The sequence below is a fragment of the Meles meles genome, chromosome 4 (genome assembly GCF_922984935.1).
Source record: "Meles meles chromosome 4, mMelMel3.1 paternal haplotype, whole genome shotgun sequence".
Classification (NCBI taxonomy): Eukaryota; Metazoa; Chordata; class Mammalia; order Carnivora; family Mustelidae; genus Meles; species Meles meles.
Genome location: NC_060069.1, coordinates 117,201,303 through 117,218,053, shown reverse-complemented (window position 1 = coordinate 117,218,053; position 16,751 = coordinate 117,201,303).

Genomic DNA, 16,751 nt, shown 5'->3' with positions numbered 1-16,751 from the left:
GGGGAAACTATCATAATCTCATATATATGTACGGTCACATATACATATGTGTATTCAATATGTATATATACACATTTTCCAGGGGGATTGTTAGGCAAATGTGGTGAAATGTCAATAATAGGTAATCATGATTTTCAAAGTTCATGGGCATTTTCTCAACTTTTCTGTAGGTTTGAATTTTTTCCAAAACAAATCTGGAGGAAAATGTCATTGATTCACGTTTTTCTTGACTCTTTGCCCTGTTTCTCTATCCACTTAACAGCTTAGTTTCTTGAAAGTTTTCTTCTGCTACTTTCACTTCTCTATGTTGTGTACAACAATATGATGTAGTGGTTAAGAACATGGACTTTGTATTGTATCCCTCAATTTGATCCCTGAGCTCCACCTTAATATTTCTGTAGACCAATTAGGAAACCTTTTTGTTCCCCATTTTTTCAGTGGGGCTATAGGAAATTAAAATATAGAAGTCAAAGTAAAAGATATAAGAGATTGCTGAGTAGGTAAATGGAGAGTGATGAAATGTCATTTATAAGCTATAAGGGTATCTTAGAATTAATTTAAAATAAAGCAAAAATGAGAGATGAGACAAGAGACATAAAGGTACCTGTTAACATTTATTCATTGCCATTAAAAGCATTTTTTTCCAAACAAGGTTAACAGGAAGGAGATCTATTGGATATTGAAATGAGAAGGAATGATTAATTCCAGAATCCCTGGGACTGTTCCTCTGTGACTCCCTCAGCTGTGTCCTCCATGTGTATTGACTTCACCTCCTGGCTGGTGTCTCTTTTGATGGCAAAATGGTTGTAGACTGTGCCAGATTTCATATCCATGAAACATGACATTCAGAGGAAGACTACTTTTTTGTGGATCTCTTAAAACCAAGAAAACATATTTCCTAGGAACTCCCACAAATTCCCTCTTTGGTCTCATTGGCCCCAGATAAGTCACAGACTCGTCCGTTAGCATTCCTCTAGGCTTCAGTGTTACTAAGTGTGAGCAGTGGCTAGTGCAGAAATATGTGAATGGAACTTGTGATACGCTTGGAAAAGGAAAAGGGATCAATGCATGTGAATCTGACAACTGAAAATATCCCCAAAATAGAGAGTGGATAAAGGAAACAGCATTCATGAAACTTGAGTATCTGGATTATTTTACCCCCTAAAAAAGTGTTTAGGACCATATAGAGTTTGTGTCTGTGGGTAATATCTAATAGTACTTGCAATATTATAAACTAAAACCAAGAAATTAAAAAATATTTATTGACCTGTTAAAAATAAAAATAACAAACCTATTACATATTAACTTAAATGATTATCTTAAAATATATTAAAGAAATGGCTACTGAATGGCCAAATGTCAGGTATCTTTTTAAATATTAGTGAAGGAAATCAGTTACAACATGGTTGGTACTCTCAGGAAGAAGATGGGCCTTCATTTTATTATCCAGTAGTTATAATTCATTATTTTCCCTTTAAAATGTTGCCTATATATGTGCACTCCTCTTCTTTTATCGTCCAATTTCAACTCTTTTCAACAGGTATAAGAATTCTTGAAGTTAGCCTCATTGCTTCTTGTGTCATTCTGATCACCAGCTTACTTTTCTGAAAAATACAATCATATTACCTGGTTCTAGGAAGTATACAGTGTCTGAGGCCTCTGAGATAAATTCAGATTCTTAAAGGTTGGCTTTGAAGATTCTCACTAACCTGACTCCACCCCACCCTTATTTCCCATATTCTGCAACAGCTTTTATCAAAAGCTTTGTCAAATTTCTGACTCTGTCCATGGTTCACCTCCTTCACCCCAGTTCCCAGTGTCACACTAATTTCCATACACATTGACTGTGGTCATATTCATTCATTTTTTTTCCCTCAAAACATCATATTTTAAAGTCATTTTTAAGGCACATCTAACTTCTGATGCTGCATAAGGTCTAAATACCCCAGGGACAAGCATCTCCATTTGCTGAATTCCCAAGCATCATTGACACAAATTATAGCTCTATCTCAATCACCTGGCTGAACTTGAGCAAGCCACTCAATGTTTCAAAGTATAAGGTTTTTACTGAGAAGATGCATGAAAAATCATTTCTAACCAATTGATAGGTAATATATATAAAATGTGTAGTTTTGTGCCTAGCAGATAACATGTTCTCAGTAATATATGGTTTTCTTTCATATTTGCATATATAAATGATCAATAAATATTTTTGTTTAGGAATTTAGAATTATTTTACTTATAGTCTAAGAAAAAAGGAAGTAATAAATGCTATGAAAAAAATTGTAAAGGATATTTTATAACATTCTAAAAGATATAACGTCCCCTGTGGAAAATAAATTTAAATTTGAAAAAAATATTTTTCAAAACCATGGAATATTGAGAAAATAGAAAAGGACCATTTTGCCCATAGAATATTCAATTACTAAAACATGATATTATAGGAGTCAGGTAAATAAGTTTAATAAGGAGAGATTCTGCTACAATGTATTGCAAAATCTAAGCTCTAGCTCCCAGCAAGAATGAAATAAATAATTCTTCTTCAGGTCACACACTGTGTCACAAAGAAATTAGGTAAATAATTAGCCAATTGTTTCAATGGGTAATGAATTACAATTTTCAAAAAATACTATGAATAGAAGTCAGATAAAGATCACCTCCATTTAAATTCATAAGCAATGACTCTTGGAACACTGAAAAAATTAAAAAAAAATATTGTTGACAAATTTCTGGAATTCCAAAGCATAATCTTACAATCTATGGCACATTCCACGTTCTCAAGAATTAATCCCTCATTTATTACTTCCTTTTTTCTTAGACTATAAATAAAAGGGTTTAGTAATGGGATCACTAGAGAATAAAAACAGCACCAGGTATATCTTCATCCTCTTCTTTAACCGAATGTGGTCAAACCTACACAAAGAGAAGAGAACCATAGAATATTGAGACAGAGAGAAATTGGGATGCACAAGTAGATAAGGCTTTGCCTCTTCCCTCTTTGGATTTCATTTTTAAAATCATGAAAAGGATGCAGAGGTAGGAGATAGGGACTATGATAATAGAGAAGACTTGAACTGAACCTGAAAAGATAAATATCATCAATTCATTGATATAAGGGTCAACACAGGAAAGTCTATAATCCCTGCATCATTCTCTTATTGGAAGTGACCCAGCTACTATTTTATTGCTTTCTAAGAAACTTGTGTAATATTTTCTGAAGTATATCACAGTAGTTTGAAAGCTAATAAAAATAAGGTTGCCTGTATATTTTCATTTTGTAACACTTAGAGAAAGAGAAAAATCTTAAATCTTGATATGATTTTTGAGATGGGCTGCCTGGATGTTTAAGATCTTTAAGCATCTTCCTTTGATTCAGGTCATGATTCTCCAGGTCCTGGGGTTGAGCCCCATGTCTGGCTCTCAGCTCATCAGAATTCTCCTTTTTCCTCTCCCTCTGCCTGTCCCTCTGCTCGTGCCCTCTCTATATCTCTGTTTCTCTCTCTCAAATGAATACATTTTTATATACATTTTAAATACATTTAAAATACATTTTATTTTACATTTTTTATTTTTACTTCAAAATAAATATGATTTTTGAGAACATTTTTTTTTTTTTACCTCAAAGGTTATCTTCTATTACTACTTTGTGATACATTAGGATATTTTGACCAATGTGTCTAATTATGTAAATTTTATGGTCAAAATGAGCTTATTTTTCCATAAAAAAGCACTGGCTTAATGTTTTATTTTCTTGTTTTAAATTACTAAAGATAAGCCATTTAATTATTCAGCTATGTTAGAAATAATTTTTAATGGACTTGCCTGAATTATGTAACAGAGTTAAGCTGTATTCTTACTAGGATGTTTTGAAGATCTACCTTATAATGAGAAGGTTTGCATGAACTGAATTTAAATCTCATGCTAATTTGCCATACCCTTTAGCTGTGGGAAGACCTAGAAAGGTGAGAAGGTACAATCTGAGAACAATTAAAAAATGCTAACTAATCAGATAAATCAATACTTCTGGACACTAATAGTAAGGTAAAGATAAATCTGAATACTTCCTTTACCTGAATGTTCTGAGAAGAGTTTTATAACATCATATTGGTTTTGTGTGTGGTGTTAACTCTCATACAATTTCAGGATACAAGTTTTTGTCTTCTCAGAAAACTTTTGGATTAAAAGAATGAAAATCTTGGAGACTACATATAAGTCAATGTCAATAATTATGGTTCTTACAATGTTCAATTAAACTTTCCATCAAATGCTTATGGGACTTGCCTATGATGACATCAGTGTATTTCTATGGGGAGATTCAGTTCCCAAAACATATTAACTCTGTGACATAAATTAAAGATGACCTGTGAGACAATGAAGTTAAAGTAAATAACCTTTGCTAAAGTCATTAAATCATTTGATGATCATCTTGCTGATTCTTATGTAACTGACATCATATCTAGAATTCTGTTCTTTATTCTGTGTATAAAATATAAAGTGAGCTGAGGAGAGTCTCAGGTCAGTTTGGACAGTTACTGGAGAGAATAATAGGATTTATGGAAGATGATTAGTTTTTAGAGAGGAGAACAAAAGTTGTGATAGTGTTAGCTAGTCTCATCAACTCTTTGTCCTGAGTTAAAGTTGTTCCCATGCATTACAAAACCGTTTTATCTGATATGTCATTTTCTGATATCTTCTCCCATTCTGGTCAGTTGTCTTTTGGTTTTGTTAACTGCTTCCCTTGCTGTGCAAAAGCTTTTGATCTTGATGAAGTCCCAATAGTTCATTTTTGCCCTTGCTTCCCTTGCCTTTGGGATGTTCTTAGGAAGAAGTTGCTGTAGCTGAGGTTGAAAAGGTTGCTGCCTCTGTTCTCCTCAAGGATTTTGATGGATTCCTTTCTCACACTGAGGTCCTCATCCATTTTGAGTCTATTTTTCTGTGTGGTGAAAGGATATGGCCCAGTTTCATTTTTATTCATGTGGCTGTCCAATATTCCAAACACCGTTTGTTGAAGAGACTGTATTTTTTCCATTGGACAGTCTTTCCTGCTTTGTCAAAGATTAGTTGGCCATAACGTAGAGGTTCTATTTCTGGGCTCTCTATTCTATTCCATTGATCTATGTGTCTGTTTTTGTGCCAGTACCATACTGATGATGACAGATTTGTAATATAACTTGAAGTTTGGAATTGTGATGCCACCAGCTTCAGCTTTATTTTTCAGTATGCCTCTGGCTATTTGAGGTCTTTTCTGGATCCATATAAATTTTAAGATGATTTGTTCCATTTTTTTTTAAAGTGGATAGGATTTTGATAGAAATTGCATTAAAGGTGTAGATTGCTTTAGGTAGCATAGACATTTTCACAATATTCATTCTTCCAATCCATAAGCATGGAACATTTTTTTTAATTTCTTTGTGTCTTCCTAAAATTCTTTTGAGTACTTTATACTTTTCTGAGTATAGATCCTTTGCCTCTTTGGTTAGGTTTATTCCTTGGTATCTTATGGTTTTAGGGGCAATTGTAAATGGTATTGACTCCTTAATTTCTCTTTCCTCTGTCCTGTAAAGAAATGCAACTGATTTCTGTGCATTGGTTTGATATCCTGACACTTTACTGAATTAATGTACAAGTTCTAGCAGTTTTGGAGTGGAGTCTTTCAGGTTTTGCACATATAGGATCATATCATCTGTAAAGAGTGATAGTTTTATTATTCTTTGCCAATTTAGATGCCTTTAATTTCCTTTTGTTGTCTTATTTCTGAGACTAGGACTTTTAGTACTCTGTTGAATAGCAGTGGAGATAATGGACATCCCTGCCATGTTCCTGGCTTTAGCGGAGAAGCTCTGTTTTTCTCCATTGAGAATGATATTTGCAGTGGGTTGTTCACAGATGGCCTTGATGATATTAAGGTATGTACCCTCTATCCCTACACTTTGAAGACTTTTGATCAGGAAAGGATATTGTACTTTGCCAAATGCTTTTTCAACATCTACTAAGTGTATCATATGGTTCTTGTTCTTTCTTTTATTAATGTGTTGTATCACATTGATTGATTTGCAGATGTTGAACCAACCTTGCAGCCCTGGAATAAATCCCACTTTGTCATGGTCCTTTTAATGTACTGTACATAATGTACCCAATCCTTTTAATGTACTGTTGGATCCTATTGGCTAGTATTTTGGGGAGAATTTTCACATCTGTGTTCATCAAGGATATTGGTCTGTAAATATCTTTTTCTGATTGGAACTTTGTCTGGTTTTGGGATCAAGGTAATGCTGGCCTCATAAAATGAGTTTGGAAGTTTTCCTTCCCTTTCTGTATTTTGGAACAGTTTCAGGAGAATAGGAAATAATTCTTCTTTAAAAGTTTAGAAGAATTCCTCTAGGAAGCTCTCTAAACCTGGGCTTTTGTTTGTTTGGAGATTTTTGATGACTATATCAATCTCCTTACTAGTTATTGTTCTGTTCAGGTTTGTTTGTTTGTTTGTTTTCCTGGTTTGTTTGTGGTAGTTTATATGTCTCTAGGAATGTACCATTTCTTCTAGATTGTCAAATTTGCTGGCATATAGTTGTTCACAATATGTTCTTATAATTGTGTGTATTTCGTTGGTGTTGTTTGTGATCTCTTTCATTCGTGATTTTATTTATTTGGGTCTTTTCTCATTTCTTTTTGATATGTCTGGCCAGGGGTTTATCAATCCTATTAATTCTTTCAAAGAACCAGCTCCTAGTTTTGTTGATTTGTTCTATTTTGTTTGTTTGTTTGTTTGTTTTTGTTTTTTTTTTTTGATTTTAGTTTCTATTTCATTGATTTCTGCTCTGATGTTTATTATTTCTCTTTTCCTGCTGGGTTTACACTTCTATCTTGTTCTTTCTCTAGTTCTTTCTCAGGTATAGGGTTAAGTTGCATATTTGAGACCTTTCTTGTTTCTTGAGAAAGGCTTGTATTGCTATATATTTTTCACTGAGGACTGCCTTTGTTGTGCCTCGTGGATTTTGATCCATTGTGTTTTCATTATCATTTGTTTCCATGAATTTTTTCAATTCTTCTTTAATTTTCTGTTTGACCAATTCATTCTTCAGAAGGAAGCTCTTTAGTCTCCATGTATTTGGGTTCTTTCCAAATTTCGTCTTATGATTGAGTTCTAGCTTCAGAGCATTGTAGTCTGAAAATATGCAGGGAATGATCCCAATCATTTGATGCCATTTGAGACCTGATTTATGACCCACGAAGTGATCTATTCTGGAGAATATTCCATGTGCACTAGAGAAGAATGTGTATTCTGTTCCTTTGGGATGGAATGTTCTGAATATATCTGTATGTCCATCTGGTCCAGTGTGTAATTTAAGGTCCTTATTTCCTTGCTGATCTTTTGTTTGGATGATCTGTCCATTTCAGTGAGGGGAGTGTTAAAGTCCCCTAGTATTATTGTGTTATTCTTGATGTGTTTCTTTGATTTTCTTAGTCATTGTTTTATATAGTTGGCTGGTCCCATGTTAGGGGCAGAGATATTTAAAATTGTTAGATCTCCTTGTTGCCCAGACACTTTGAGTATGATATAATATCCTTTCTCATCTCTTATTATAGTCTTTGGCCTAAAATCTAATTGATCTGATATGAGAATTACAACCCCAGCTTTCTTTCATATCCACTAGCATGGTAAATTGTTTTCCACCCACTGACTTTAAATCTGGAGCTGTCATTGGGTCTAAAATGAGTTTCTTGTAGACACCATATTGATGGGGTTTGTTTTTTTATCCATTCTGCTACCCTGTGTCTTTGATTGGGACATTTAGCCCAATTACATTCCGGATAACTATTGAGACATATGAATTTAGTGCCACTGTATTGCCTGTAAGGTGACTGTTACAGTATATTGTCTCTGTTCCTTTCTGATCTACTACTTTTAGGCTCTCTCTTTGCTTGGAGGACCCCTTTCAATATTTCCTGTAGAGCTGGTTTGGTACTTACAAATTCTTTCAATTTTTGTGTGTCCTGGAAGATTTTAATCTCTCCTTTTATTTTCAATGATAGGCTAGCTAGATGTCGCATTCTTGGCTGCATGTTTTTCTCGTTTAGTACTCTGAATATATCATGCCAGTACTTTCTGGTCTGCCACGTCTCTGTGGATAAGTCTGCTGCCAATCTAATATTTTTACCATGGTATGTTACAGACTTCTTGTCCCAGGCTTCTTTCTGTATTTTCTCTTTGTCACTAAGACTTGTAAATTTTACTATGAGATGAGGGTGTGTGGACATATTCTTATTAATTTTGAAGGGGGTTCTCTGTGGCTCCTGGATTTTGATGCTTGTTCCCTTTGCCATATTAGGGAAATTCTCTAAAATCTCTCCATATACCTTATGCTCCCTTGTCTCTTTCTTCTTCTTCTGGAATCCTGAACATTCTAATGTTGTTTCATCTTATGGTATCACTTATCTCTCAAATTATCCCCTCGTGGTCCAGTAGTTGTTTATCTCTCTTTTGCTAAGCTTCTTTATTCTCTGTCATTTGGTCTTCTATATCAGTAATTCTCTCTGTTGCCTCATTTATCCTGGCAGTAAGAGCCTCCATTTTTTTTCTTGACAGTCTTTCAAATTTATTATGATGAAGAATACAAATTTCAGTCATCAAAATGAATGCTTTATTTTTTAATTGTTTTTTATTTTTTTATAAACATATAATGTATTTTTATCCCCAGGGGTACAGGTCTGTGAATTTTCAGGTTTACACACTTCACAGCACTCACCATAGCACATACCCTCCCCAATGTCCATGACACCACCCCCCCCACACACACTACCCTCAGGAACCTTCAGTTTGTTTGTGAGATTAAGAGTCACTTATGGTTTGTTTCTGTCCTGATCCCATCTTCTTTCATTTATTCTTTTCCTACCCCCCAAACCCCCCATATTGCATCTCCACTTCCTCATGTCAAGGTGATCATATGATGTTGTGTTTCTGCGATTGATTTATTTCACTGAGTATGATTACCTCTAGTTCCATCCATGTGGTCACAAATGGCAAGATTTCATTTATTTTGATGGCTGCATAGTATTCCATTGTGTATATATACCACCTCTTCTTTATCCATTCATCTGCTAATGGACATCTAGCTTCTTTCCAGAGTTTGGCTATTTTCGACATTGCTGCTATAAACATTCAGGTGCACGTGCCCCTTCAGATCACTATGTTTGTATCTTTAGGGTAAATACCCAGTAGTGCAATTGCTGGGTCATAGGGTAGTTCTATTTTCAACTTTTTGAGAAACCTCCATGCTATGTTCCAGAGTGGTTGCACCAACTTGCATTTCCATCAACAGTGTAGGAAGGTTCACCTTTCTCCACATCCTTGCCAGCATCTGTCATTTCCTGACTTGTTAACTTTAGCATTCTGACTGGTGTGAGGTGATATGTCATTGTGGTTTTGATTCGTATTTCCCTGATGCCGAGTGACGTGGAGCACTTTTTCATGTGTCTGTTGGCCATCTGGATGTCTTCTTTGCAGAAATGTCTGTTCATGTCCTCTGCCCATTTCTTGATTGGATTATTTGTTCTTTGGGTGTTGAGTTTGCTAAGTTCTTTATAGACTTTGGACATTAGCCCTTTATCTGATATGTCGTTTGCAAATATCTTCTCCCATTCTGTCAGCTGTCTTTTGGTTTTCTTAACTGTTTTCATTGCTGTGCAAAAGCTCTTGATCTTGAGGAAGTCCCAATAGTTCATTTTTGCCCTTGCTTCCATTGCCTTTGGTGATGTTCCTAGGAAGATGTTGCTGCGGCTGAGGTGAAAGAGGTTGATGTCTGTGTTCTTCTCAAGGATTTTGATGGATTTCTTTCTCACATTGAGGTCCTTCATCCATTTTCAGTCTATTTTCGTGCGTGGTGTAAGGAAATGGTCCGGTTTCATTTTTATTCATGTGGCTGTCCAATTTTCCCAACACCATATGTTGAAGAGACTATTGTTTTTCCATTGCACATTCTTTCCTGCTTTGTTGAAGATTAGTTGATCATAGAGTTGAGGTTCTATTTCTGGGCTCTCTATTCTGTTCCATTGATGTATGTGTCTGTTTTTGTGCCAGTACTATACTGCATTGATGACGACAGCTTTGTAATATAGCTTGAAGTCCGGAATTGTGATGCCACCAACTTTGGCTTTCTTTTTCACTATTCCTTTAGGTATTCGAAGTCTTTTCTGGTTCCATATAAATTTTAGGATTATTTGTTCCATTTCTTTGAAAAAAAATGTGTGGGATTCTGATAGGGATTGCATTAAATGTGTAGATTGCTTTAGGTAGCTTACACATTTTCACAATATTTGTTCTTCCAATCGAGGAGCATGGAACATTTTTCCATTTCTTTGTGTCTTCCTCAATTTCTTTCATGAATACTTTATAGTTTCCTGGGTAAAGATTCTTAGCCTCTTTGGTTATTTTCATTCCTAGGTATCTTATAGTTTTGGATACAATTGTAAATTTGATTGACTCCTTAATTTCTCTTTCTTCTGTCTTGTTGGTGTATAGAAATGCAACTAATTTCGGTGCATTGATTTTATATCCTGACAATTTACTGAATTCCTGTATGAGTTCTAGCAGTTTTGGATGGAGTCTTTTGGGTTTTCCACATGAAGTATCACATCATCTGCAAAGATTGATAGTTTGACTTCTTTGTCGATTTGGATATCTTTACTTTCTCTCTGATTTCTGATTGCTGAGGCTAGGACTTCTGGTCCTCTGTTGAATAGCGTTGGTGATAATGGACATCCCTGCCATGTTCCTGACCTTAGCGGAAAAGCTTTCATTTTTTCTCCATTGAGAATGGTATTTGGAGTGGGTTTTTCATAGATGGTTTTGATAATATTGAGGTGTGTGACCTCTATCCCTACATTTTGTAGAGTTTTGATCAGTAAGGGATGCTGTACTTTGTCAAATGCTTTTTCAACATCTATTGAGAGGATCATATGGTTCTTGTTCTTTCTTTTATTAATGTGTTCTATCACATTGATTGATATGCAGATGTTGAACCAACCTTGCAGCCCTGGAATAAATCCCACTTGGTTGTGGTTAATAATCCTTATAATATACTGTTGAATCCTATTGGCTAGTATTTTGGTGAGAATTTTCGCATCTGTGTTCATCAAGGATATTAGTCTGTAATTCTCTTTTTTGATGGGAACTTTGTCTGGTTTGGGGATCAAGGTAATGCTGGCCTCATAAAATGAGTTTGAAAGTTTTCCTTCCATTTGTATTTTTTGGAATAGTTTAAGGGGAATAGGAATTAATTCTTCTTGGGGCGCTTGGGTGGCTCAGTGGATTAAGCCACTGCCTTCGGCTCAGGTCATGATCTCAGGGTCCTGTGATCGAGCCCCACATCAGGCTCTCTGCTCCGCAGGGAGCCTGCTTCCTCCACTCTCTCTGCCTGCCTCTCTGCCTACTTGTGATCTCTCTCTCTGTCAAATAAATAAATAAAATCTAAAAAAAAAGGAATTAATTCTTCTTTAAATGTTTGGTAGAATTCCCCTCAGAAGCCATCTGGCCCTGGGCTTTTGTTTGTTTGGAGATTTTTGACGACTATTTCAATCTCCTTATTGGTTATGGGTCTGTTCAGGTTTTCTATTTCTTCCTGATTCAGTTGTGGTAGTTTATATGTCTCTAGGAATGCATTCATTTCTTCCAGATTGTCAAAGTTGCTGGCATATAGTTGCTCATAGTATGTCTTATTGTTTGTATTTCTTTCGTGTTGGTTGTGATCTCTCCTCTTTCATTCATGATTTTGTTTATTTGGGTCCTTTCTCTTTTCTTTTTGATAAGTCTGGCCAGGGGTTTATCAATCTTATTAATTCTTTCAAAGAACCAGCTCCTAGTTTCGTTGATTTGTTCTATTGTTTTTTTGGTTTCTGTTTCATTGATTTCTGCTCTGATCTTTATGATTTCTCTTCTCCTGCTGGGTTTACACTTCTTTCTTGTTCTTTCTCCAGTTCCTTTAGGTGGAGGGTTAAGTTGTGTATTTGAGACCTTTCTTGTTTCTTGAGAAAGGCTTGTATCACTATATATTTTCCTCTCAGGACTGCCTTTGCTGTGTCCCACAGATTTTGAACCATGCTGTTTTCATTATCATTTGTTTCCATGAATTTCTTCAATTCTTCTTTAATTTCCTTGTTGACCCATTCATTCTTTAGAAGGATGCTCTTTAGTCTCCATGTATTTGGGTTCTTTCCACATTTCCTCTTGTGATTGAGTTCTAGCTTCAGAGCATTGTGGTCTGAAAATATGCAGGGTATCCACCCAATCTTTTGATACCAGTTGAGACCTGATTTATGACCCAGAATGTGATCTATTCTAGAGAATGTTCCATGTGTTCTAGAGAAGAATGTGTATTCTGTTGCCATGGGTGAAATGTTCTGAATATATCTGTATGTCCATCTAGTCCAGTGTGTCATTTAAGGCCTTTATTTCATTGTTGATCATTTGCTTGGATCATCTGTCCATTTCAGTGAGGGGAGTGTTAAAGTCCCCTACTATTATTGCATTATTGCTAATGTGTTTCTTTAATTTTGTTATTCATGGGTCTATATAGTTGGCTTCTCCCATGTTATGGGCATAGATATTTAAAATTATTAGATCTTCTTGTTGGACAAACACTTTGAGTATGATATAGTTGTCCTTCCTATTCTCGTATTATAGTCTTTGGCTTAAAATCTAATTGATCTGATATAGGGTTTGCCACCCGAGCTTTCTTCTGATGTCCATTAGCATGGTCAATTGTTTTCCACCTCCTCACTTTAAATATGGATGTGTCTTTGGGTCTAAGATGAGTTTCTTTTAGACACCATATTGATGGGGTTTGTTTTTTTATCCATTCTGCTACCCTGTGTCTTTTGATTGGGGCATTTAGCTCATTAACTTTCAGGGTAACTATTTAGAGATATGAATTTAGTGCCATTGTATTGCCTGTAAGGTGTCTGTTACTGTATATTGTCTCTGTTCCTTTCTGATCTACTACTTTTAGGCTCTCTCTTTCCTTAGAGGACCCCTTTCAATATTTCCTGAAGAGCTGGTTTGGTGTTTGCAAATTCTTTCAGTTTTTGTTTGTCCTGGAAGCTTTTAATCTCCCCTTCTATTTTCAATGATAGCCTAGCTGGATAGAGTATTCTTGGCTGCATGTTTTTTTTGTTTAGTGCTCTGAATATATCATGCCAGTTTTTTCTGGCCTGCCAGGTCTCCGCGGATAAGCCTGTTGCCAATCTAATATTTTTACCATTGTGTGTTACAGACTGCTTTTCCCAGGCTGCTTTCAGGATTTTCTCTTTGTTGTTAAGACTTGTCATTTTTACTATTAGATGATGGGGTGTGTACCTATTCTTGTTGATTTTGAGTAGGGTCTCTGCACCTCTTGGATTTTGATGCTTGTTCCCTTTGCCTTAGGGAAATTCTCTATAATAATTCCCTCCAATATTCCTTCTGCTCCCCTCTTTTTTTCTTCTTCTTCTGGAATCCCAATTATTCTAATATTGTTTCATCGTATGGTGTCACTTATCTCTCAAATTCTCCCTTCATGGTCCAGTACCTCTTTGTCCCTCTTTTGCTCAGCTTCTTTATTCTCTGTCATTTGGTCCTCTATATCACTAATTCTTTCCTCTGCCTTCTTTATCCTAGCAGGAAGAGCCTCCAATTTTAATTTCACCTCATTAATAGGTTTTTTTTATTTCAAGTTGATTAGATTTTAGTTCTTTTATTTCTCCAGAAAGGGCTTTTATATCTCCAGAGAGGGTTTCTCTAATGTCTACCTTGCCTTTTTCAAGTCTGGCTAGAACCCTGAGAATCGTCATTCTGAACTCTACATCTGACATATTATGAATGTCTGTGTTGCTTAGGTCCTTAGCCTTCAGTACTGCCTCTTGTTCTTTTTTTTTTTTTTTTGTGGTGAGTTTTTCTGCCTTGTCATTTTGTCCAGATAAGTGTATATGGAGGATCAAATAAAATACTAAAAGGGTGACAAAGACCCCAGGAAAATGTGCTTTAACCAAATCAGAAGAGACCCCAAATTGTGGGGTGGGGGGGGGGGGGAGAAAGGGTATAAAAAGAAGTTCAAGGAAAAAACATTATAAAACAAAAACAAATAAAGAAAAACATAAAATAGCAAATATATATATATTAGACTGGTGACTAGAAAAGGGTTACCCACTTAATTTGGGGAGTATTTTGGTCTCTTAAAAAACCTACCTCCCAAAATTTTAAGGAATGAAAAGCATATATAAGTGTAAACACAATGAAGGGATGGAATATGCATATAAAGATGAAAAAAAATTTTTTTAATTTCTAAAAAAGGAGTTGATAAAGTAAGTTGGTTGGGAGAATAAAGAAAAAGAGTGGAGAGAATTTGCTGTGCCTGGAAACTAGAACAAGCCTGGAGCTAGATTTAGGGTATATTTTGATCCATTAGAAGAAGTTGTACCCCAAATTTTTAGAAGAAAAAAACCTATATGAATACAAGAAATAAAGTTAAATAAAATGAAGGATTAAATATGACTATAATAATGAAGGTTCAAAAAAGATTTTTTTTTTTATGAAAGACATTGTTAAGATAAACTTGTTTAAAAACACTAGAAAAGAAAAGGGTAAAAGTTCAAAAAAATTTAGCAGAGGAAAAAAATTAAATTAAAAAAATAAATTAACTGCAAGAGAGAATCATGGGGAGAAAGCCATGAGTTCCATTCTTTGCTATCTCCTCCTCTGGAATTCCGCTATTCTCCTTGGTAAGTGAACTTGGTCCTGGCTGGATTTCTTGTTGATCTTCTGGGGGAGGGACCTGTTGTAGTGATTCTCAAGTGTCTTTGCCTGAGGCAGAATTGCACGCCCTTATCAGGGGCCAGACTAAGTAATCCGCTCGGGTTCGCTTTTGGCAGTGTTTATTCCCTGAACACTTTCCGTATAGTTCCAGAGGACAGGAATGAAAATCGAGGTCTCCAGATCTCTGACCGAGAGGAGCGAGAGCTCAGGCCTCACTACTCAGTCCACCATCAAACAAAAGCACTCAAGCACTCCAATCTCCCTGGCCTCCAGCCACTCTCCAAGCTCACCAGCCTGCGACTGGTTCAAGGTAACCCCAAGCTGAGAGCTCACTCCTTGGCTCCGTCTCTGTAGCCAGCTTCCCTGCTCAAATACCTGTGAGCTCTGTGACACTCAGACACCCCTGATTCTTCTGTGACCCTGCGGGACCTGGAGACGTGCTGACCCCATGTGGGCTTCATCCCGGTTTAGCCTCTGGAGTGATGCCCCTCAGTGGAGCAGACTTTTAAAAGTCCTGATTTTGTGCTCTGTTGCTCCACTGCTTCCTGGCCCCGCCCCTCGCGGTCTATCTTCCCCTCGCTTTGGATTCACTTCTCCGTCACTCCTACCTTTCAGAAAGTGGTCAATTTTGTTTCTAGAATTTCTTTTCTTCTTCTCTTCGATCTCCCATTGGATTTGTAGATGTTTGCAATGGATTGATAAGCTATCTAGCTGATCTCCTGCTACCTGATGTAGTCTCAGCCTGCTACTTCTCTGCCATCTTGACTTCGCCCAGAGCTTCCATTTTTTATTGCACCTCATTAATGGCTGAACTTTATTCATACACGACACAAGGAGACACAACAGGTAACATAAAAAGAATAGGAAAAGTACCAGTGGAATTTTAATCGGAATGGCATTAAAAGTATAGATTGCTCTAGGCAGTATAGACATTTTAACAATGTTTATTCATCCAATCCAAAAACATGGAACAGTCTTCCATCTTTTTGTGTCTTCTTCAATTTCTTTCATGAGTGTTCTGTAGTTCCTCGAGTACAGGTCCTTTACTTCTTTGGTTAGGTTTATACCCAGGTATCTTATGGTTCTTGGTGCTATAGTAAATGGAATCGATTCTCTAATTTCCCTTTCTGTATTTTCATTGTTAGTGTATAAGAAAGCCACTGATTTCTGTACATTGACTTTGTATCCTGCCACGTTACTGAATTGCTGTATGAGTTCTAGTAGTTTGGGGGTGGAGTCTTTGGGGTTTTCCATATAAAGAATCATGTCATCTGCGAAGAGAGAGAGTTTGAATACTTCTTGCCAATTTGGATACCTTTTATTTCTCTTTGTTGTCTGATTGCCGTTGCTAGAACTTCTAATACTATGTTGAACAAGAGTGGTGAGAGTGGGCATCCTTGTCGTGTTCCTGATCTAAACGGGAGCAAATAATCCTAAAATATGTATGGAATCAGAAGAGGCCCAGAATTGCTAAGGAAATGTTGAAAAACAAAAACAAAACTGGCGGCATCACGTTACCCGATTTCAAGCTTTACTACAAAGTTGTGATCACCAAGACAGCGTGGTACTGGCATAAAAACAGACACATTGACCAGTGGAACAGAGTGGAGAGCCCAGATATGGACCCTCAACTCTATGGTCAAATAATCTTTGACAAAACAGGAAAAAATATTCAATGGAAAAAGGACAGTCTCTTCAATAAATGGTGCTGGAAAAACTGGACAGCGATATGTAGAAGAATGAAACTCGACCATTCTCTTACACCATACACAAAGATAAACTCGAAATGGATAAAGACCTCAACATGAGACAGGAATCCATCGGAATACTAGAGGAGAACCTAGGCAGTAACCTCTTTGATATCAGCCACAGCAACTTCTTTCAAGATATGTCCCCAAAGGCCAAGGAAACAAAAGTGAAAATGAACTTTTGGGACTTCATCAAGATCAAAAGCTTCTGCACAGCAAAG